The sequence below is a fragment of the Geotrypetes seraphini genome, chromosome 10 (assembly GCF_902459505.1).
Source record: "Geotrypetes seraphini chromosome 10, aGeoSer1.1, whole genome shotgun sequence".
Lineage (NCBI taxonomy): Eukaryota > Metazoa > Chordata > Amphibia > Gymnophiona > Dermophiidae > Geotrypetes > Geotrypetes seraphini.
The window spans coordinates 46555946-46579193 of record NC_047093.1 but is presented as its reverse complement, the minus strand read 5'-3'; the positions used below and the strand labels follow the sequence as shown (position 1 = coordinate 46579193).

Sequence of the window (23248 nt, the reverse complement as noted above, 5' to 3'; positions counted from 1 at the left end):
ACCTTGGTATTGCAGTTAGTCATTTTTAAAGATTTGCGATTCTTCACCCATTCAGGGATAGTCATATCAGATAATTTCACACCATAGGAACAGACAGAACAGGCTGAGCAAGGGGAATGAAAACCTTTTGAGCTAGTGTCAGGTGCCTCAGAGTGGTATTGGGCCTTAGTTAGATACTGTTTGAGGTTCCACCCCCGCGAGTAAGCAAATCTTGGGGGGTTTTGAAAAACATCATGATATTGTAATATACAGTGGTGCCTCGCATAAAGAACGCCTCGCACAGCGAACGCTGCACACAACGAACTTCATGTCATGATTCATACAACGAACTTCGTTTCACACAACGAAGTCGCCCGAGCTTCCACGATCGCTGCCGATGTATTGCATCCTTCCGCGCAGGCACTGCAGGCAGTCAGTCACTGCGCTTAACTTAAGCACGTATCGCGGCAATCGTTCTTCATTACGAATTAAATCACGCACGCACGCACGTATCACGGCAGTCGTCCTTTTAAGATAAACTCAATATTTTTTATATATCATGGCTTCTAAAAAAAGCAGGAAGGTGATTTCTGTTGAAATGAAACGGGAAGTGAATTAGAAGGAGTGAATGTGGGGTCAAACAGTGTGACCTCGTCAAAGAGTTTGGCCTCAGCAAGACCACCATTTTCACCATTTTGACAAATTTATCTTTTTTTATGTCATCTTAGCATATTTTATGCTGCAGAACGAATAATTTTTTTTAACATGTATTGTTATGGGAAAACGCGTTTCACATAACGAACTTTTCGCATAACAAACTTGCTCCTGGAACCAATTAAGTTCGTTGTGTGAGGCACCACTGTACTCCAATGTTGGTTGATGATGTGCTTGATTTTGAAAGCGTGTTGGGAGACTTCCGGTTTGGACTTGAGCAAGATGGTCGCGTGAGCTGCTTGCTCCCACCCTTTTCTAAGCTTATCTTTTAGAATTTGCCTGTTCTTTTCGCTTTCTTTCATTTTTTTTTTCTCAGCTGCAGCCTTGTTAACAACTATTCTAACTTTTAATATATCATGGCTAGCAAAAAATCTAAAGCCGACACACTTCCAGCAAGTAAACGTCTCAAGTCGGCTCCCCCCTCTCCTGAGAAGCCTGGCTCCGCTGCAGACCTCGTGGAGGAGATTGACCCGATCCTAACAGAATTGCAGAATATAAAATCTCTAATGAAATCACACATGGAAATATCACAAGATATGCGAGGGGAATTAGAGTTAATCCACACACAGATGGCTGCATCTCAGCAGCGTTTCGACTCACTGTCTGAACGACAGCTGCTTTAATATCCAAGATCGATGCATTGGTGAAGAGGTGGTCCCCTCTTTCCTTGTTGTGGTGGGGACGTCTTGAAGCTATCAAGATGACTATCACACCGACTGTTAACTACTATCTTTCTATGCTCCCTAGATTAGCCCCCAAGGAGTTTTATAAATCTATTGAAGTGAAGCTCTCAGCTTACCTCTGGTGTAAGAAAACACCTCGTATTTCCCTAAAAATTCTCAAAGCCTCTAAAGAAAATGGGGGCATGGGCTTTCTGGACTTTTTTCTCTATCATGTTGCCTCGTTTCTGCGGTATAGTTCATTCTGGACACTGGATCCTAGTCTCTCTAACGAACTGGCTGCCTGGTTTCGAGTCGAACAGCATCTTGTCAGTCCGATCCCATTATCTAATTTGTCTTTCCTTTCTACTTCCTCATTACCTTGTAAATCTACCACCATATATGCCACCCTCCAAGCGGTTCAGCATTTTGATTGTATTTCCGGGTCCGATAGACACAACACGAATGGTTCTCCTCTCTGGTACAGCCCCTCTTTTTGTATTGGTAATCGCCCTATTCACTGGAGTTCCTGGATTGACAAAGGGATATGGACTTTAAATCAGGTCATGGATAATGGTAAACTCCTTTCTTTTGCTCAGCTCATGGACAGGTTTGACTTACCTACAACGGAATGCTATCATTGGATTCAGCTCTCTCACTGTCTACTTAAATGTTCCCCATCCATTTTTTCCTATACCCAAACCTCTCCTTTCATGACTCTCTCAAAATTAGCGCTAGAACTAGGTCATACCACGTCCCTTTTTTATAAAGAACTCAGATCACATTTATACCCTAGATCCAAGAGATCTACGGATATTTGGTCATCTTACTCCACTTGGCGTGGAACCGATCAGGACTGGGACCATTATTTCAGCAAAATAATTCGCCCAACAGCATCTGTAAGTTTATCTCAGTCGCTTTATTTTCTTGCGTACAAAGTTTTTTGGACTCCTAACAAGATGTATATGGTTGGCATTAGGGATTCCAATAGGTGTTGGCACTTTGCTTCGGAGTTAGGGGACCTTCATCATATGATTTATGCATGTCCTATCCTTCAGGACTTTTGGACACAAATATGGCGTCTTGTTCAACGTATTCTCCCTATTTCGTCGGTATTCTCCTTCGATATCTTGCTCTACAGAGCTTTAGCTGTGTCAGATCCCCTCTCCGCCAGTCAACAAGCTCTTCTTAATATTTTAATTGCTTTAACAATTCAAATGATTCTTCACAATTGGAAATCCGCAGATTTGCTTAATGTTGTTTTCTGGTGGAATACTGTTCTCATGATTCATTCCTATGAACTAAAAGCTGCTGAATTTACAAACCGATTGCAGCGCGTTTCCAAGATATGGGATCCTATTTGACGCTACTCTCCTTAACCGTTGTCTTTCCTCTAATTTCTCTTGATCTTGTTATGTCCAACTTTCTCTCTCTTTTTCTTCTCTATCCATTACTCCAGGTTGGCATGGGATGTCCGCCCCGTATCCTTTACTCATTACTCATCATTCTTCACTCATTACTATGTCATTACTAGTCTCTCTCTTCCATCTTCTACTTGATCTACCTCTTCCTCCTCACCTTTTCTTAGTCTTCCTCTTTTTTCTCTTTCTCCTCTCCAGGTTCTACAGTGGGTTCTTTTGAGCCTCCAGGTTTCCTTGTGTTTTTTCTTTTTTGCAACGAAAATTATAAACATCATATCATATGTATTCTGTATTATGTACTCTTCTGATATTTGGTTGGTTCGTTTGAACCTCTTTGTTCACTTGTTCATTATTCTTTTTGTATCTCTGTTTTGGTTACTAAAAATTCAATAAATATATTTGAAATCATGAAAGCGTGTTGGGAATAGGGAAGGACACAAACTACGTCAGCATCATTGTGTTGATTATTTGACAATAATAAATCATCCCTATTGGACCAAAGTGCCCTTTTATAAGCTCTTTTAATAACAGATGTTGGATATCCCCTTTCTTTGAATTTGACTTTCATATCTTCAGCTTTCAATATATAGTCACTTTTGGAAGAACAAAGCCTACAGAGGTGTAAAAATTGACCTGTAGCTATGTTGTTGGGCAGATGTCTAGGATGGAAGCTTTTATACCTCAAAAGATTATTACGATCAGTAGGTTTTTTATAGATTGTGGTGCAAAATTTACCATCCATTAAAGATATGGTCATATCTTTGCCCTTTCTAGATATGACCATATCTTTAATGGATGGTAAATTTTGCACCACGATCTATAAAAAACCTACTGATCGTCCTATACAGATTCCGGGCCTTAATCCCCATTGCCCCAAGTACATTTGACAGAGTGGAAGCCTGCCGGGACAGTTAGTGAAAAATGATTGAGTACCTGAATAATTTGTAATCTGCATAGAATTGTAGGATATGCGGAATATAAATTATAAAAAAAACCCAATAGTAAAATCTGGTAACCCTATCTAAGATGTTTATGTTTATTAGTATTTATGGAGTACTATTCGATACATCATCATAATGGCTTACATTGTACTAAGCAAAAAAGAAAAGAACTCCATAATCAATAGAAAAGTGAAATACTAGCCATACAGAAAGGACATTTTAATAAATTCAAGGATGTTTGGGGACCATTAACAGATTATTGTAATGAGTAAATAACATTTTCCCCTTAATTATACAATTGCAAATGAGAGGATGGGGGTGGGGGTAGGGTTTCTGATCTTATATTAATTGTTTGGATTAGTAGAAAAGAATATATTATATGATATACGTGATTACATATGATATGGTAAGGCTGGGGGGGATACATTTCATTAATTTAAAATGATTCTAACAGAAATTCAAGTGATGTTTGTATGTTTAAATGTTATTTCCGATTACACTTGTTGTAAGTTGTAAAAATGAATAAAGAATTAAAAAAAGACAAGAAAAGTGAAATACAAAGAAAATAATAAATTACAAAAGAAATTCTAATTACAATAGAAAAAAAAAAAATAAAACTTAAAATATAAGTATGAAAAGCAGCAACTGCAAATCTCTCCCCTAACGTTCATACCAATATGATACTAAATATCCCCTGATTGATAGAGCAATTAAGAGTATGCCAATCCAAAAATACGAGATTTAATAATCATATATGAGAGTTCACTAGGTAAATCTATTGGCAACAAATTCCACAGATAAGATCTCAAGTACATTACATTAGGGATTTCTATTCTGCCATTACCCTCCGGTTCAAGGCGGCTTACAAAAGATTTATAAATGGGGGTTATATTGGGAGAACGATTGATTTACTAGAGTGGTAAAGGGTGGATCTTTTGACATTTCTTGGGTTAAGAGTAAGGTGGGTTACAAAAGATTTGAAAGGGGGTAACAATGGAAGCACGTTTGTCAAATTTAGAGTTATTAAGAGAACATGAAGTTAGGGCTGCTTCAGGAATTTCTTGAAAAGTATAATTTTTATTTCTTTTCTGAATGTCTTGTAGTCAGGGGTGGTAATCAGAAGTTTGGAGGTCTGGTTGTCCAATCTTGCGGCTTGAGTGGCTAAGAGGCCATCGTGTAGTTTTGATCGTTTTATTTCTTTGATTGGAGGAGGTATGAATGGGGAATGCGTTTTTCTGTGTCTGGTTGTGGATGCTTGGATGAGGCGGTTGTTCAGGTAGGATGGGGCTGTCTCCATTTAGGGCTTTAAATAACATGCAGTAGAATTTAAATTGTATTCTTTCTTGGATTGGTAGCCAATGTGAGTTGATGTAAGCTTCTGTGATATGGTCATGTTTTCTTAATGAGTTTTTTGTTTTGTTTTTTTTATTAGGATTTTATATACCGCCTATCAAGGTTATCTAAGCGGTTTTTACAATCAGGTACTCAAGCATTTTCCCTCTCTGTCCCGGTGGGCTCACAATCTATCTAACGTACCTGGGGCTATGGAGGATTAAGTGACTTGCCCAGGGTCACAAGGAGCAGCGCGGGGTTTGAACCCACAACCCCAGGGTGCTGAGGCTGTAGATCCAACCACTGCACCACACACTCCTCCAGTTTGTAGTTGCCTGGTCATAGTAGCAGGGCATAGAAGGAAAAGGATGTTGCAGTAGCATCTTTATTTGTACCTTTGTCCAAAGAAATTGCATGATGTGATATCTGCCAGCAAGCCTTATCAGGATTAGTCCACACATTCTGGAATTCAATCCCAGAGGGGCTATATCTAACTCGAAACTTCAGGAAGCAAGTGAAAGCCTGAGACTTCTCGCTATCCTTTAAAACTCATGGTAAAGACTAATCACTCACTTCACACCTGAACTAACTTGCTGCAGTCCCTGTAACACACCAGTTCCTCATATTTTATTCAACTGTAAATATAATATTCCTGGCAGAATTCTGCACTACTGCACAATGCAGAATTTGCACAGAATTTCCCAGGGATGCAGAATTACCTGAGCTCTGCGCAGATTTTGGTGTTGGGTCGGCAATCTCTCGCTACTGCCTGGATCGCTGCTGGCAACATCTGTTGTGATCCCACATTTGAACCAAGATCTAGCAAATTTGTAAGGAATCAACACAATATGGAGATTTACAGGCCAGTGTAAAAATGTTAAACTTTGCATGTTTTAAAAAAATTTCTTTTTGAAGTGTAACTTTCGGCACCTTGGAATTGTATATTTTTATATTTTATATATATATATTTTTTTTTGGAAATCATGTATATTGAGGTCAACCAGAGTAACAAAGGGCATACAAGAAATACAGAAGCAAACCAAAGTGGCTGTGGCTGTGAACAGTGCAAAACAATACAATCAACCGCACCATCAGAGAACACAGTAATGGTGTAAAGACTACAGTATGTGCATTCAAAAGACAAAAGAACCACAAAAGAGCCTTCAGGACAGATAGGGTAGTATTCCTTCAGAGGAAGGAAAGGTGAGTAGTGGAGTCCCTCAGGGTTCGGTGCTGGGGCCGATCCTGTTTAATATGTTTGTGAGTGACATTGCAGTAGTGGCATACCAAGAGGGGGGTGGGGGAGGGTCAGTCCGCCTTGGGTGCACAGCCCAAGGGGGTGCACAGCTGGCCACTCACCGGGGAATAGGCTGCCACCGGGGAAAAGCTGCCACTGCCGTCATCAGGAACAAGCCGGCGCCAAGTTCTCCCTCCCTACATCTCTTCCCCACGAGCCGACCAACTCTAGCCATCCGACGTCAATTCTGAAGTCGGAGAGGATGTTCTGGGCCAGCCAATCGCTGCCTGGCTGGCCCGGAACGTCCTCTCTGATGTTAGAATTGACGTCAGGCAGTGAGAGTTGGTCGGCCCGCGGGAAAAAGAAACAGGAAGAGCGAACTCGGCACCGACCTATTTCTGATGGCCAGTGGCAGCCTTTCCCTGGCGGCAGTGGCAGCAGCATGTTTCCCAATGGCGGTGGCATGGGGGAGGGCAGGGAGAAAGAGAGAAAAGGGGGGGGAGACAGGGAGCCAGAAAGAAATAAAGGGGGGGGGGGCGCAGGGATCCAGAAAGAAAGAAAGGGGGCAGGGTGAAACAAAGAAAGAAAGAAAAAAAATGGGGCATGGGGAGAGAGAGAGAGAAAGACAGACATAGAGAAAGAAAGGGGGCATGGAGAGAGAAAGAAAGAAGGGAGCAGGGTGAAAGAAAGAAAGAAATGGGGCACGGAGAGAGAGAGAGAGAGAGAGAGAGAAAGACAAACAGAAAGAAAGGGGGCATGAGGAGAGAGAAAGAAAGAAGGGGGCAGGGTGAAAGAAAGAAAGAAATGGGGGAGAGAATGAGGTCTGGAGGAGAGGAAGCATACAGGAGGCTGAAAGAAGGGAATAAATATTGGATGCACAGTCAGAAGAATAAAGTGCAACCAGAGACTGATGAAATTGCCAAACAAAGGTAGGAAAAATGATTTTATTTTCAATTGAGTGATCAAAATGTGTCCATTTTGAGAATTTATATATGCTGTCTATATTTTACACTATGGCCCCTTTTTACTAAACCGCAATAGTAGTTTTTAGCGCAGGGAGCCTATGAGCGTCGAGAGCAGCATGGAGCATTCAGCGCAGCTCCCTGTGCTAAAAAACGCTATTGCAGTTTAGTAAAAAGGGAGGGGTTATATATGTCTATTTTTGTATAGTTGTTACTGAGGTGACATTGCATAAAGTCATCTGCCTTGACCTCTTTGAAAACCCAAGGAATATAAATGATAATTAACATTTTCTCTGTGTACAGTGTGTTTTGTGTTTTTAAAAATTTATTGTTGGTAGATCATTTTGACTTGGACACAAAAGTAAGGGGGAGGGAGGGAGGGGAGCTGCTGGAAGACATCTAGTAATCCTTGCAGGCTTGACTGTGCAGGGAATTATTTTTGTAAAATCGTGTTTTGCTATGTGACTGGCATTATTTAGATTTTAATTTCTATGAATGGAATAGAATGAAAATGATATAAAATTACTTGCTTGTTTTTATGTGCGTGCGCTGAAGGAAAGTGGAGAGAGAATGGGCTGAGGACGCTGAAGGGAAATGGGGAAGAGAGAGTGGGGAGAAGATGCTGATTTATAAATTGACAATTGTACAGAATATTGTTTCTTTTTATACTTTAATATAATAAGTTCAATATAAACCAATTTAAGGTTTGTGTGGATGGAATCAGGTGATTTGCGGGGATGGGGACTGAGCTTACTGGGATTAGTCCAATAAAATGGTATTTTCTTATTTCTCATTATTTGTTTTATTTTTATTTGTTAATTTGTAAAGTGGTGATTGTTATGTATCAGTTTTTTCAAATTTACATCTACTATCTTTATATTTTGCACAGTATTAGAGGACATGTACCGGTATTACTGTTTTTGAGGTGTTGTGGTGTTGCATTGTATGCAGAGTCTGCTTTCTTGGCAGTTCAGTTTAACTTTTGTCGACATATTTTTAATTTGTGATTATTCCATATTGGGCAAGGGTGTATCTGTCTGTGTGTATGAAAGAGACATGGCTTTCTGATAGCATCGACTGTACAGGATCAATTGACTGTGCAGGATCTGGCTTGTTTAGTTTTACAATGTATGTGTTGGTGTTCTAGTGCTCACTGCAGTGTTTAAGATGCTGCCTTTTCCTAGGTACACTCTTGTGCAGTATGTGGATTGTTACTAAAAATCATATTTTTCATATAAATGGGGGGGGGAGGTGTCAAAAAATGATGGGCCCCGGGTGTCACATATGCTAGGTATGCCACTGCATTGCGGAAGGGTTAGAAGGAAAAGTGTGCCTTTTGCATATTATACCAAGATTTGTAACAGAGTAGACACTGAAAAGGGAGTGGAAAATATGAAAAAGGATCTACAAAAGTTAGAGGAATGGTCTAATGCCTGGCAACTAAAATTCAATGCAAAGAAATGCAGAATAATGCATTTGGGGATTAATAATCGGAAGGAACCGTATATGCTGGGAGGTGAGAAGCTGATATGCACAGACGGGGATAGGGACTTTGGGGTGATAGTGTTCAAAAATCTAAAGGCAAAAAACAGTGTGACAAGGCTGCTGCCAGAAGGATACTGGGCTGTATAAAGAGAGGCGTAGCCAGTAGAAGGAAAAAGGTGTTGATGCCCCTGTACAGGTATTTGGTAAGGCCCCACTTGGAGTATTGTGCTCAGTTTTGGAGACCATATCTGGCGAAGGACATAAGAAGACTTGAAGCAGTTCAGAGGAGGGTGACAAAATGTCAGGAGGCTTGCGCCAGAAGATATATGAGGAGAGACTGGAAACCCTGAATATGTATACCCTAGAGGAAAGGAGGGACAGGGGATATATGATTCAGATGTTCAATACTTGAAGGGTATTAACGTAGAACAAAATCTATTCCAGAGAAAGGAAAATGGTAAAACCAGAGAACATAATTTGAGGTTGAGGGGTGGTAGATTCAAGAGCAATGTTAGTAAATTCTACTTTACGAAGAGGGTGGTGGATGCCTGGAATGTGCTCCCAAGAGAGGTGGTGGAGAGGAAAATGGTGACTGAGTTCAAAGAAACGTGGGATGAACACAGAGGATCTAGAATCAGAAAATAATATTAAATATTGAATTAAGGCCAGTACTAGGCAGACTTGCATGGTCTGTATATGGGTGTTTGGGGGAGGATGGGCTGGAGAGGGCTTCAGTGGCTGGGAGGGTGTAGATGATCTGGAATAGGTTTTGATGAAGATTTTGGCAGTTGGAACCCAAGCACAGTACCAGGTAGAGCTTTGGATTCTTGCCCAGAAATTGAATCAGGTTGGGCAGACTGGATGGACCATTCGGGTCTTTATCTGCCGTCATCTACTATGTTACTATGTTTTTTCTCAAGTGCCTAATTTCATTTTAGTTTGTAAGCTGCTTTGAACTATTGCATTAAGCGGGATATCAAATGTACAACAAACAATAAACAGGTTAGGGTTTTCAGCTTGGAGAAAAAAAAAAAACTACTGAGAGGAGGTATGCTAGGGAATTTTTAAAATTATGACACATTGAACATAAAAAAGATTGAAGACATATCTTAGAAAGTTTTATTTCACACTGCACAAAATTAAACTGTGAAGTCTGTTGCCAGTGGATGTAGTCAAAGAAACCAAGACATCAGAATTCAAAGGAGGATTTGACAAGTTCCTGGAGGAAAAGTTCATAAAAAAAATTATTAGCCTGGTAGACTTGGGAGAGCCACTGTTCAGCCCTGGAAATGAGCTATGAGAAACAAATCGAGCATTTGGGTTCTACTGGGTATTTTTGTGACCCAGATTGACCCCAGTCAAAAATAGGATGCTGGGCTCAATGGTCCTCAGGCCGACTTGGCATAGCCTTTCTCATGTTCTTATGTTTTTAGTGCCTAGTTTGGCTATGCATTAATTATGCTCTGCCTCCTCTTCCTGTGGAGAAGTTTAAAGCCACAACTTTCTGGAAAGTGCATAAAGCACTTCCTAATAATTTGTGGTCAACACAGAGACATTTGAGCTCACACCTGATACAGAATCTTGTGAACAAACTGCTGCTGAGTTCTGCACCACATCTGTTGGAAAAGTACGAAGTCTGCTGCGTATTAAAATATTTCACATTCTTGATCCATCATACTCCACAAAGAAAATCCCTTCAGCATGTTCTATTGGGCACCTGGATTCATGGAGCAGTTCATTTTTATTTGTGTTCCTGTAAACTTATGTTTTAGTCCACAGGTGTCGGAGTCGGTCCTCGAGGGCCGCAATCCAGTCGGGTTTTCAGAATTTCCCCAATGAATATGCATTGAAAGCAGTGCATGCACATAGATCTCATGCATATTCATTGGGGAAATCTTGAAAACCCGACTGGATTGCGGCCCTCGAGGACCGACTTCGACACCCCTGTTTTAGTCCATGGGCATCGATATTGTGGAAATATCTTCTCTCTTGCAGCATGGCATTAAGGGGCTCTTTCAATAAACTGATGTGGTTGGATGTTCAGGCATTCTAGTCTTTTGGGGGATCAGATATTTGAAAAGGTTCTGATTCTGGGGGCATTTGAATTTGGGGGTTGAGATAGGGATTAGATGGGGACAGTAGTGATGGGGGTCAGGAGGGGGCTGACCCACTGTTACCAAAGCCCCGAATGTCAAAAAAATAGATAAAGCCCTGGTGACGGTTAACTGGTTAATGCTTCCATGTGCATTCTCCATCCATGGCATGCTCCCTCCCTAAAAATATTTAGAAAAAAATCAGTAATGCTTTATCGCTTCTGCAATAGCCGGTTTGCACATGCTAAGTCAAAGTTCTTAAGTAAAAGCAAAAATGCAATGTACTCATATATTTTAATGCTTAAGTAGGTAGGGAGAACGAGAGAGCACTCTCTAAAGTTAAAAGGGGATAGATTCCGTACAAACGTAAGGAAGTTTTTCACCCAGAGAGTGGTGGAAAACTAGAACGCTCTTCCGGATTCTGTCATAGGGGAAAACACCCTCCAGGGATTCAAGACAAAGTTGGACAAGTTCCTGCTAAACTGGAACGTACGCAGGTGAGGCTGGACTCATTTAGAGCACTGGTCTTTGACCTGGGGGCCGCCGGGTGAGCGGACGATGGACCACTGGTCTGACCCACAGCGGCAATTCTCATGTTCTTATATTCTTACAATAAAAAACACAAGGGCTTCAGCACAGCATACTCAGCTGTAGTCCTTGATATTGATTTTTTTGCAGTGAAATCTAGATTATGATCCTGCTTAGAAGCACATTATTTTAAAAAAAATAAAAGTCTTACATATGCATGAAAGACGTAAAATATATATATGTGTAGATCTTGATACAGACTGCTCAGGGTACTGTTAGTCATGGCGATCTGTGTATGAGGTCTATTTTTCTCCACTTTTTCGGCTTATGATTTTTTGTCATTATTGCTTTCTTTTGTCTGGATGATTGTGATGCAAAACGTACTAACAATACAACTATTTTTTTTGCTTTTATAATAATAATAACTTTATTCTTTTATACCACCACTAGTGGTGGTGCTAGAAAGCAGCCCCCTTTCCCTCTCCCCCTCCAGTTCCTCCCTGACTGTCTCTCCGTGGCCCCCTTCTGTCTCCCCTCCCCCAAGCAAAGCTGTCTGCCTCCCAACACACCCCTCCCCCAAAGCAGCCCCCTTTCCCTCTCCCCCTCCAGTTCCTCCCTGACTGTCTCTCCGTGGCCCCCTTCTGTCTCCCCTCCCCCAAGCAAAGCTGTCTGCCTCCCAACACACCCCTCCCCCCAAAGCAGCCTCCTTTCCTTCTCCCCCTCCAGTTCCTCCCTGACTGTCTCTCCGTGGCCCCCCCCCTTCTGTCTTCCCCCAAGCAAAGCAGTCTGTCTCCCAGCACACCCCTCCCACAAAGCAGCCCCCTTTCCCTCTCCCCCTCCTTTGAGAATTTTTACCTGCATGGGACACCTGCAGCACTGGCACTATACCCTCCAGCCGTTCCTCTGAGCGAAACTGCCACCACCACTCAAACTCCAGCGAAACTGCCACCACCTGTTCAAACTCCTTCATGCGCCACAAGCCTACATGCTGTTCAGGCTGCCGTGCACCGTCCCCGCGGTCTGGTCGGCTCCTTTAGTCCCTTGCCGCCCCCTTCCCTTCCTGCAGTCCCGACAAACGTCCTGACTCCAGCAGCGGCTGCAGCACTCTAAACACGCTGCTTCGCGGCCTTCTACTGCCCTGAAGTGCTCTGCCATGTTGGGCAGAGCAAATCAGGGCAGTAGAAGGCCGCGAAGCAGAGTGTTTAGAGTGCTGCAGCCACTCCTGGAATCAGGACATTTGTCGGGACCGCGGGAAGGGAAGAGGGGCGGCGGCAAGGGACTAAGGGAGCCGGCCAGACCACGGGAAGGGAGGGTCGGATGGGAGGCTGAACGGGGGTTTGGGTGTGCCGGGGAGGGGGGGCAAAGACACCGCCGATGAAGACGAACTGTCTTACAGGGGGGGGGGGGGAACCCTAAGCGGTCATGCGCACTCCTGCGGCCACAGACATACGGATCATGGAAGCATGCAGATAAGAGTGCACATGCGCGGCTAGGGTTTTATTATATAGAATAACCAAAAGTTCTAGGCGGTTTACACTAAAAAGAGCTGGACAATCAGTGAAATACAATAATACAGTAAAAAATATAAATATTTGTAAAATAGAATTTCAATAATAAAACTCACTAAGTTTTTGTCTATTCACCTAGAATTGTTACCGGCTTCAGCTTCATCTCCACTTCATGCTAGTTTCTATTGACAGCATTTGATGGGAAGGATGAGGATGGCTGCTGGAGGAAGATTCTCGGGCCTCACTTCTCTTCATGAAGTCTCTCAGTGCCCTCTTCCTTAGCTTGCGTGCACGTGGTGACATGTGCGCACAATGCAAGCAACACGGAAACCTCGAGCGCCGGATCCAATCAGTGGGCGCACAATTCATGAGGATCCAGTGTATTCATCCTTCTCCTGCATCCCAGTCGTTTCTTTAGATGATTCAGGCATCTTCAAGGTGATGGGTAGAAAAGTTGTAATGAAGAGCTGTAGAAAATCCGACCGATGGGAACGGGTGGAAACTAAAGACTGGGGATTAGGGGGAAGCAGGGGGAAATGGGTAGGGCTCGGGCATGCCCAGTGGGGCCTGGGCACTGCACGTGCTCAGAGAGAGAGAGAGAAAAAAAATCTCTCTGAGCTATTGGAGAGCTTATCCGCAAATTGGGAGCTGTTGGGACAACATCCATATGTGGCTGACTCATCCTGCTTGTCCTAGGAGAAACACAGGGGAGTTAAGGGGCAATCCCCCCAACTCATCACTATTCTATTTTGCTGGAGACCAGTAAGCAGTTCAACAAACACAGGCAACTCCACTGTTCTTATAAGCTATATTCACTGAACAGCAAAATTTAAGATGAAAAAATCTACAGTTTGTGTGATGAGGTTTGAAATAGGAAAATCCAGATATATGGAAACATAGCAATACGATGGCAGATAAAGGCCAAATGGCCCATCCATTCTGCCCTTCTGCAGCATCCTCTATCTCCTCCTCTCCCTATGAGATCCCACGTGCCCGTCTCACACTTTCTTGAATTCAGACACAGTTTTCATCTCCACCACCTCCACTGGGAGACTATTCCATGCATCTACCTCCCTTTAAGCTAAAAAAAAAAAAAAAAGATTCGCTCAGATTACTCCTGAGCCTATCTTCTCTCTTTTTTTTTTAATCAAATTTTTTCAATATATAATCAAGTATCCACTTGTACAGAAAGATAAAGTTAAGCTAGAAATAAAAATACAATACAAATTAAAAAGATATAATCTACAATTATTAGAAATTGTAAACATAACTTGTTAGCATAACTTCAACTCGAGTCCTCAAAATGGGATCCAAGAAATGGAATCAGCGAGAATTTAACAAGAAAAACTAGAATTTAATAAGAAAAACTGTCTTCTCTTAACCTCATTCTATGCCCTCTTACTCTGGAGTTTCCTTTCAGTTGAAAGAGATTCATGTGTATTTATGCCACATAGGTATTTAAAAGTCTCATTCATATCTTCCCTTTCCCGCCTTTCCTCCAAAGTATACATATTGCATATACAAGTTCAAGTTTCAAGTTTATTTAACTCTTGATGGATCGCCTATTACAAATTTTCTAAGCGATGTACATAATATAATAAAACAACTTTAAACATAATAACATAAAAATCCAATAATAACTAACATGGAAAGAAGGAAAGGCGGTGTAGTTACAATAAGGGCATGAAGAAAAGGAAAAAACAAAAGGTAGGGTAAAAATTTACAAAGCACTTTTGTGAATATTAATTAAAACAAAATGGATAGTTTAGAATTATTAAAGGTCATAAGCGTCCTTAAACAAATAAGTTTTTAATAAATTTTTAAAGGTTGAAATATCTTGTTCTATTCTAATGTATTGGGGAAGGGAGTTCCACCATTGTGGACCTGCGACAGTAAAGATATCTGCTCTTCTCGTTCCGATAATTTTTAAAGAAGGGACTGATAGTAAGTTTAACTCAGATGAACGTAAAGATCTTTGGGGATTGTATGGGATCAATGATTTAGATATGAATAGTGGTTCACTAGATTTGAGGGTCTTAAAAATTAAGAACATCAATTTATACAGAATCCTATGGTTAATAGGTAACCAATGTGCGTCTATCAGCACATATCTATCAGTCTATACCTAATGACATAGACCATAGACCATAGATCTTATGACATAGACCATCAACCATTTCAGTAGCCTTCCTCTGGACCGTCTCCATCCTATTTATATCTTTTTGAAAGTGTGGTCTCCAGAATTGTGCTCAATATTCTAAATGAGGTCTCACCTGAGTCTTATACAGGGGCATCAATACCTCCTTTTTCCTACTGGCCATATCTCTCCCTATGCATCCAAGCATCAGCCTTCTAGCTTTCACCGTCATCTTTCCAACCTGTTTGGCCACCGTAAGATCATCACACACAATCAAACTCAATCACACTCCTCTTTCGTGCACAATAGCTCTTCACCCCCTAAACTGTGCCATTCCCTCAGTAAGCATCAGATGTAAATGAGTAAAAGTAGAGAAAACTGATGAAATTATTACATAAGTAAATAATGAAACAAAACTTAGTTACATTTACGTAGTTACTATACAACACTGCATGTCAGCCACACATTAGTAAAAGACCTGTTTATGTTCTGTGCATTTAGAACAAAAATTTTTAAAAAAACTCTGGAGAGATTGTTCTTGATGCAGGCATTTATTCAATCAATGAGACGATGCAGTATAAGAATCCACATATGCATGAGGTGAAATAGACCCAGCACACTCCGTGTTTCGACACACACGTCTTCCTCAGGGGTCCGAAGCTGAGTTAGGGAAAACAAATGTGGATGCTGGGAGATCGACAAAGACCAAGGGCTCCTTTTACTAAGCTTGGGCTAGCGGTTTTAGCGCATGGTACAACGCCGCGCCCGCTAGACGCTAACGCCTCCGTTGAGCTGGCGTTAGTTTTTCCGCATAGCGCGGGGATTAGCGTGCGCTAATCTGCAGCGCGTGCGAAAAACGCTACCGCAGCTTAGTTAAAGGAGCCCCCAAATCTTCAAATGGTGCTGCGGAAACCACACACTGCTTAATGTACCTTTAGAACCCATTTGAAAGGAAGACATTTATCTTGAGTTGTCTTTTCTGTTCAAAAAAAAAAAATTTCTCTAAAACTGCTCACCAGGCAATGAAAGCAGGACTTCCTCAGTCTGTCCCCGGTGGCCTGAAGTCACTGGGCATAGAAAGGAGCTCAGCCATCCTTAGAGCCCGTCAGGATGCTGTTCTTTTAAAATAGTCTCTTCTGTTGGGAAAAGTGAACAGAGCTTAGGCGCTTTGCACCTGCTTTTGAGCGCTGGCTATGATTTTGTTACCAAAGCTCCAGAAAGTCATCTTATAAATAGATTTCCCATGCATCCTGCTGAATTCTGGAAATAAAGGAGGATGTAGGTTGACACTTTCACATTGCAAATATAGCTTGGCCATGAGAATCTAGGCTACATAAAGTCCCGGATGTGGAACGTTTAGGGAACCTTCAAGTGAATTCTTAGCTTGAAAGTTTCTCCTGAATCTCTCATTTTGCTCTCATTACTCATGCAGTGCTGAAAGAACGTGCTAGCTTCTCTTTTAATTCAGAAGCTGCCTACACATTTCCCACAGTAGTTTTAACAACTGTGGTTAAGACTAATACTATTAAGCATTTCTATAGCACTTCCAGACATACCTCACTGTTCACATTATATGCAACTACTGTCTCTGCCCTAGTGAGCTTACAATCAAGTTTTGTTGTTTTTTTGGGGGGGGTTGTACCTGGGGTAAAGGAGAGTTAAATAATGTGCCCAAAGTCACAAGGGACTGCAGTGGGGAACTCCTGCACCAAGATTGAAAGGGGTAGAAAGGGAGTCGTGAAACATGAACATGTAGGATCAATTTCCTAGCTAGGAAGTGAACCGTTCCAGGACCGTGTCAGTGAGGCCTATTTGTTTTAGGCGAGTGAGTAGAAAAGAGTGGTCAACAAGGTCGAATGTTCCTGAAAGATCAAGCCCAGATTCTATAAATGGCACCTGAAGGTAGGCACCTAGATCATTGCACCTAGCCAATCTAGGTGCCTAACTTAATTTTTTTTTTAATTGGCTTAATCAATGCTGATAATTGAAAGTGCCATTAAAAACCACTTTATAAAGTATTAAAAAAAATTAATTAGCTGGTAGCAGCCCAACTCGGTAGGTGCCTACCACTTTGAGGTAGACGTCTACACCAAGGCACCTACCGGCAAGTAGGCATGATTAGAGGTGGATTCGGGGAAGATTCGGGGAATGGTTTTCACTTAGGCACTGGTAGCCGCCTACCTTAGGTGCACTCATTTAGGTCAAGCAAATCCTGGCCTAAATGACAGTGCGCCTAGGGTTTTAACGCCTACCAGCACCTAAGAACACTTAGGCAATTCTATAAATGGTGCCTAGCAGGTGATTGACACCCGCGTTCAGTGGCACCTAGGAGCCTGTCAGTTACACCTGCAACTGACAGTATTTAGGCGCAGTTACACAGCCTTTGATGTGCTATCAATGCTCACACATAAAGTAAGACACTCAAATGCTGACTTACGCTAGTGTTCTATAATTTATTTATTTGATTCGATTTCTATCCCATTCTCCCAGGAATTCAGAACGGGTTACAAGCCAACATTCGCGGAAGTTACATTGGACAGTACATTTGGCAATACAATACAATAATAAAAATAATAAACTTTATTTTTGTATACCGCCATACCATTGAGTTCTAGGCGGTTTACATCAAGAAAAGCTGGTCAATCAGCGATCTTATAAATGACTTCAGCACTCAATTTTGCTGTTATAGAATACTTGTTTAGCACTCCATTTTTTTTAGCCTAACTTTTGACGCCCCTTCTTGAATCTATCCTAAAATATTTTGTCTATAGTTTTCCATTTCATCTCCCTGTCTCAGGCGAGATGCAAAGAGAATCCTTATTTGCAGATGATGGGATCTGCGGTCTGGGTGGGAGGTCTATCCAACTGACCTTTGGGATTCTCCCCCCTCAACTTTCCTTTTCTGGAAAGAAATAGGCCCTGTGTGCTATCCTGATAATTTGTGATGATTTCATTGTTGTCTTTGAGTAAGCATAAAAGCCTGTTGAATTTTGTGTTATCTGAGGCAATCATCAGGGCTGGATAAGACACAGTGCATCTGAGTAATATCTATGCAGTGAGCAAGTCATAGATATCATGCATTGAGAAGAATGCCTGCTTGAATGGGCAAAATGCCTGTTTACTAGGGTGTGTCAGCTTGTTTCTGGCTGTTTGCAGACTGAATGTGGGGTCTGCAGATTTATTCCTCTCTAGGTCCATCAGGTTATAGAGGAATCACAGACAGTACTTCAGGAATATCTCCCTGAGAAGTTACAAGGGCAAAGAACAAGAGGTAGCTATTAGAACAGCTGTCTCATAACCTTAGTACTGGACATGGCAATAAAATTCCAAGCATTGTTCTTCAGTTCTGAAAACGTTTACTGTTGTGAAAAATACAAAAAAAATTATGGATTCGATTTCAGTGATTCCTGCTATGGCTCTTAAACAACATTGGAAAGCTTTGGGGGGGGGGGGGAGAAGGGGATTCTATAACAAAGAGCCTAGAATTAGCCTCCCGATATTCAAAACCATTTAACTGGCTAGTCCTCTATCTAGATAACAATCCGGAAAAATTTAGGACTATAGAAAGGCTATTCTAAATTTATCCGAATATCACCCTGTTTAGCTGCTTGATAAAGGCTAGAAGTAAATACTTGTGCACACCTAAACTAATTATCACACATCCCTGCTGAAGAAGCTCTTCATACCTTGAAATGCAAACGTACTCTGACTTGCTATTTGGACAGAACCAAGCTTAAGAACATAAAAATAGCCTTATTGAATCAGACCAATGGTCCATCAAGCCCAGTAACCCGTCCTCACGGTGGCCAATCCAGGTCACTAGTCCCTGGCAAAAACCTAAAAAGTAGCAACATTCCCTGCTACCAATCTAAGGCAAGCAGTGGCTTCCCCATGTCTTTCTCAATAACAGACTCTGGGCTTTTCCTCCAGGAAATTGTTCAAACCTTTCTTAAAACCAGCTATGCTATCCAATCTTACCACAACCTCTAGCTTCACAGATCTTCTACTCAACTGTTCATATCTTTTCAGCCAAACAGGCTAGGAACCCCTATTTCCAAAAGAACTATCTCCACATGGCTTGTGGACTGTATCTCTTTCTGCTGTAATCAGGCTGGACTGATGCTCGAGGGTCGTGTCCCCGCACACACTGTGCGAACAAAAGCAACTTCAGTCGCTCATCTACGCTCCACTCCTATTGAGGACATCTGTAAAGCAGCCATGTGGTCCTCAGTTCATACATTCACAACTCACCACTGTTTGGAAAGTCTTTCCAGACGCAATAGTCAGTTCGGTCACACAGTTCTCCAAAATTTATTCTCAGTTTAGAAGCCAATATTTCCCTCCAACCCTTTTTCATAAGCTGGAGAGTCCCCACACGTGAGAGTATGCTGCCTGCTTGTCCTGGGATAACACCTGTTACATGTAAGTAACGGTGCTTTCTCCGTTCAGAAAGTTATGTAGGTACTATATTACTTATTTCGTCTCAGTTATCGTTTGATATTGTTCTGTTTCGATCCCTTGCTTTGCTTGTTGACTTGAATAAATGGCATTCCAAATTACTTGATACATTAATTGTTGTCACTATACAAATGATTCTTTCGCATTGGAAATCAGCTCAGTTATTGAACACAGCATTCTGGTGGGCAACGGTTATGATGATTCATAAATATGAATGTAAAACCAATTCCCTTAAAGCTTTAAATCTAATAAAATCTGGTCACCAATAGCAAATATTTCTTCTTCACCCTAATTATAGATACTATCCAACTGGTATTATTAAGTATAATATATAAATGTAATTTTAATGGTCTTTCTTAATCAAATTTTAATCTAGTCCCTGGTCTAAATGGGAGTATTTATAACTGTCTTTGAATAAATGACTTCATATGTACTTTGGTTAGGTAGCATAGATGCTTTTTGTCCTCATTGCATCTATGATTTGTATGTAAATAACATTTTAATTGTAAAATCTCCTTGTTTTTAATTTATTCATGTACATTTCTTATGTTAAAATTTCAATAAAAATATTTTACAAATGAAAAATGAGAAAGTTCTGGGAAACTTGTCAGGAGAACAGGTCAAAGAAAATAGAAGAGTGAAAAATCCTGAGTCAAAATCATAGAAGTGTTTGTGGGAGTTTTCCTGGGGGAAAGGGAGGGAAATCTTCCCTGCTGACACACTTTTAGTGGAGGCACCAGACACACCCTACGTATAAGGGTCTGAGAGAGTTGGCCCTGGGCACTCCTGCCAGGTCAGGCCCCAAGTCCAAGGATGCTGCTACATTGATATCTACTGTATATTTTAATTTAGCTCATACCATTCTTAGTAGCTCAAGAAAAGTTGCATGCAGGTATTGTGGGTATTTTTCTGCCCATAAGGGTTTACAATCTAAGTTGACACCTGAGACAATGGAGGGTTAGTTGGCTTGCTCAAAATGACAAAGATGGGATTTGAACCAGGCTCCCTGGCACTCAGCCCATTGGTCTAAATATTAAGATACTCCTCCACTTTATAGGGCATTCATAGTGTAAGATTGCCAAGAGAAGTATGAAGGAGAATGAACAAATGACAGCAAAAAAGAGAAGAAAAACAAGCCGATTACCAATTTGAGCACTTAAACAAGAAAGCCACTCTTTTGCTTTTAGTTGTGGATTTTTTCTAAAAAAAATTTTAAAGCAAGACAAATATATTTCCAAGCAATAGTCATGGAACCAGTGGCATAGTAAGGGGGGGGGGGTAGGTGGGGGCGGACTGCCTTGGGCACCATCTTGGTGGGGGCACTGGCACCTCTCTGCCCCTCCTACACCATGCTCATGCCCTCCCTTCCCCCACCCCTGTACCTCTTTAAATCGTCACCGGCACAAGCAACTTCTCAGGCCTGCTGCTCGTGCCGGCCCGGTTCCCCTTCTCAAATCACTTCTGGGCCACGGGGTCATGAAGTGGTATCAGAAGGAAAGCCAACGCTGTCGCGAAGTTGACAATTTAATGAGGTATGGGTGGAGGGAGGACGGGAGTGTGGCTTGGGAAGTGGGGGGGGGGGAGTGGGCAGAAAGGAGGACACGGGGGAAGAGGGGTCAGCACCGCCCCAGGTGCCTCCCATCCTCACACTGCCACTATGTTGTCCAGTAGCCCAATATATAACTAAATAGTGAGGCAAAAAACTGTTCCTTTAGATTTTTTAAATCATTTTTGAAACTTGACCTCTTTAAATAGAATGATTTTTTTTTGTATATAAGATTTCCTTTATTACAGTGCATTCATAATGCATTGTGGGTATATTGCACAATTTGTGGTAACCCCAGTCAGAATCTAATAATAAAAAGGTTCTATTTTTAAAAATGAGCAAACTTGCTAACATTTTTTTTCCATGTAGGCATGCAGCGCAAGCAAAAGCAATGACATGGTCACTATAGCCTCACAGGCATTCATCTCTGATCATTATCACAGTCACTTGCACCAGTTAAACAGAATGGAAAAAAAGCATGCATACTTTTACTCAGCTATACTACCTGAAATCTAGCAGTGCACACATCTATCTTATGCACAAAAAAAAAAAAAATAATAAAAAGTGCCTTCTATTCATATTCAACCATTTCATAAAGTATAGCTGTAAAAGTACAGAAATATTTGCTGAGAAAGAATGTGATGCTGTGCAGAAACCGGAGAGGTCACATCGCTTGAGTTTCTATCTTGGGTCTTGGCCTAGTGCTGAGTACGTTTCCCAGTACTTTTGAAACACTTTGATATTAATCATTTGCAAGCTGTATATTCAGACTTACAGACCAAACGGCCATAAAAACATACCTGTTTTTTGTTTTTTTTTGGTTTTCTTTTAAGATTTCTCAATTCTGCCAGACAGACTGCTTTATCTAACTCAATCAGCCCAATTTCGATATCCTTGCCTCGCTGCTCTCACCATTACTCCTTTGTTTTCAAGATCCCGCTGATCCCTGCCTGCATCCTTGGCTTCCTACCCAGTAAAAGCAGAAAAGGATGAGTCTGTCTTGCTTAGGTCTGTAATACTATTATTGTTGGTGTCAAGTCAAAAGTGCGCCGGGACAAAGGCGCACGCAGACAATTGAGCGCAGCACGGAGGCGCGTGCCGCAGAAAATTACAGTTTTTATGGCTCCGACGGGGGGCGTGGGGGGGAACCCCCCCATTTTACTTAATAGAGATCGGGAGTGTGGGGGGTTGTAACCCCCCATATTTTACTGAAAACTTCACTTTTTCCCTGTTTTTAGGGAAAAAGTTAAGTTTACAGTAAAATGTGGAGGGTTACATTACATTACATTACATTACATTAGTGATTTCTATTCCGCTTGTGCCTTGCGGTTCTAAGCGGATTACAAGTTAGAAGACTGGACATTTCCAGTATCATTGTAGTACATGTAATCAAGAATGCGTCAAGTTACAATTGTTATTCTGGACTTTTCCAGGAGAAATTGATAGCAGATAGTAGATAGTGATAGGTTGTTTAGATGAATAGAGATAATATTGTCCGGATTCTGTTGTTTAGACGAATGGAGATAATACTGTCCGGATTCAAGGTGTTGCTGGTGGTGGTGGTAGGGTGGTCATGAGAGCATTTTCTAATACTTTTGATGGGAAGTGTTTTTTGAAGAGATGAGTTTTGATTTCTTTTTGGAATACTTTAGTGTCTATTGATTTGGTCAGTAGATTGGTGATGGTAGTATCAACCCCCCAAACCCCCCACAACGCCGGCGCGATCTCTATTAAGTAAACTGGGGGGGCTCCCCAACAACCCCCCCCGTCGGAGCCCCTAAAAACTGTAATTTTCTTCGGCGCGCGCCTCCGTCTTGCGCTCAGTTGTCGCGCGCCTTTGTCTTTCGCCGAGTTGTCTATGAACCATTATTGTTGGCATAAAGTGCTTAGAGCAGCAGGTTCACAGATCTCTTCAGCAAAAGGCAGCTCACAATTATTCTACTCAACACATGTAATTTTTATGCTGCCCCCAAATAGGTGCTTGATTATGAAATCCCTCCGATTAAAGGTTTTGCCCATTAAAGTCTATGCGAAAAAGGCAAAAATAATCACAACCCCATTGTAGACATCATTTCTGCTTCTTTGCCCCTAGTATTTTCGATGGTCATGGCACTTATTTTTGAAGCACATGGATGCAGTTGCGTAGCGAAGGAGGGAGGCGCCCATGGCGGTGGCACCCGGTATCACTGCACCATGCACCCCCCTACTTATCCCTAACATTCAAGCAAACCCCTCCCCGTACCTCTTA

General features: G+C 41.7%; 1 protein-coding gene across 7 annotated transcripts in view; it reads right to left on the bottom strand.

Annotated features, from left to right (window-relative positions):
• Nucleotides 1-23248, bottom strand: part of LOC117368064 (c-Myc-binding protein-like) — a 41457-nt gene that overhangs the window by 8660 nt on the left and 9549 nt on the right. For 3 of the 7 annotated variants that reach the window (XM_033961340.1, XM_033961338.1, XM_033961339.1), the window contains exons 2-3: nt 16013-16132; nt 5766-5865 (exon numbers count right to left, since the gene is read on the bottom strand). The exons of 1 other annotated variant lie outside the window; for it this stretch is intronic. The gene's annotated coding sequence lies outside the window, so the exon portion shown is untranslated. The remainder of the gene's footprint in view (nt 1-5765; nt 5866-16012; nt 16133-23248) is intronic. 3 more of the 7 variants (XM_033961341.1, XM_033961342.1, XM_033961343.1) reach the window with 2 other exon arrangements.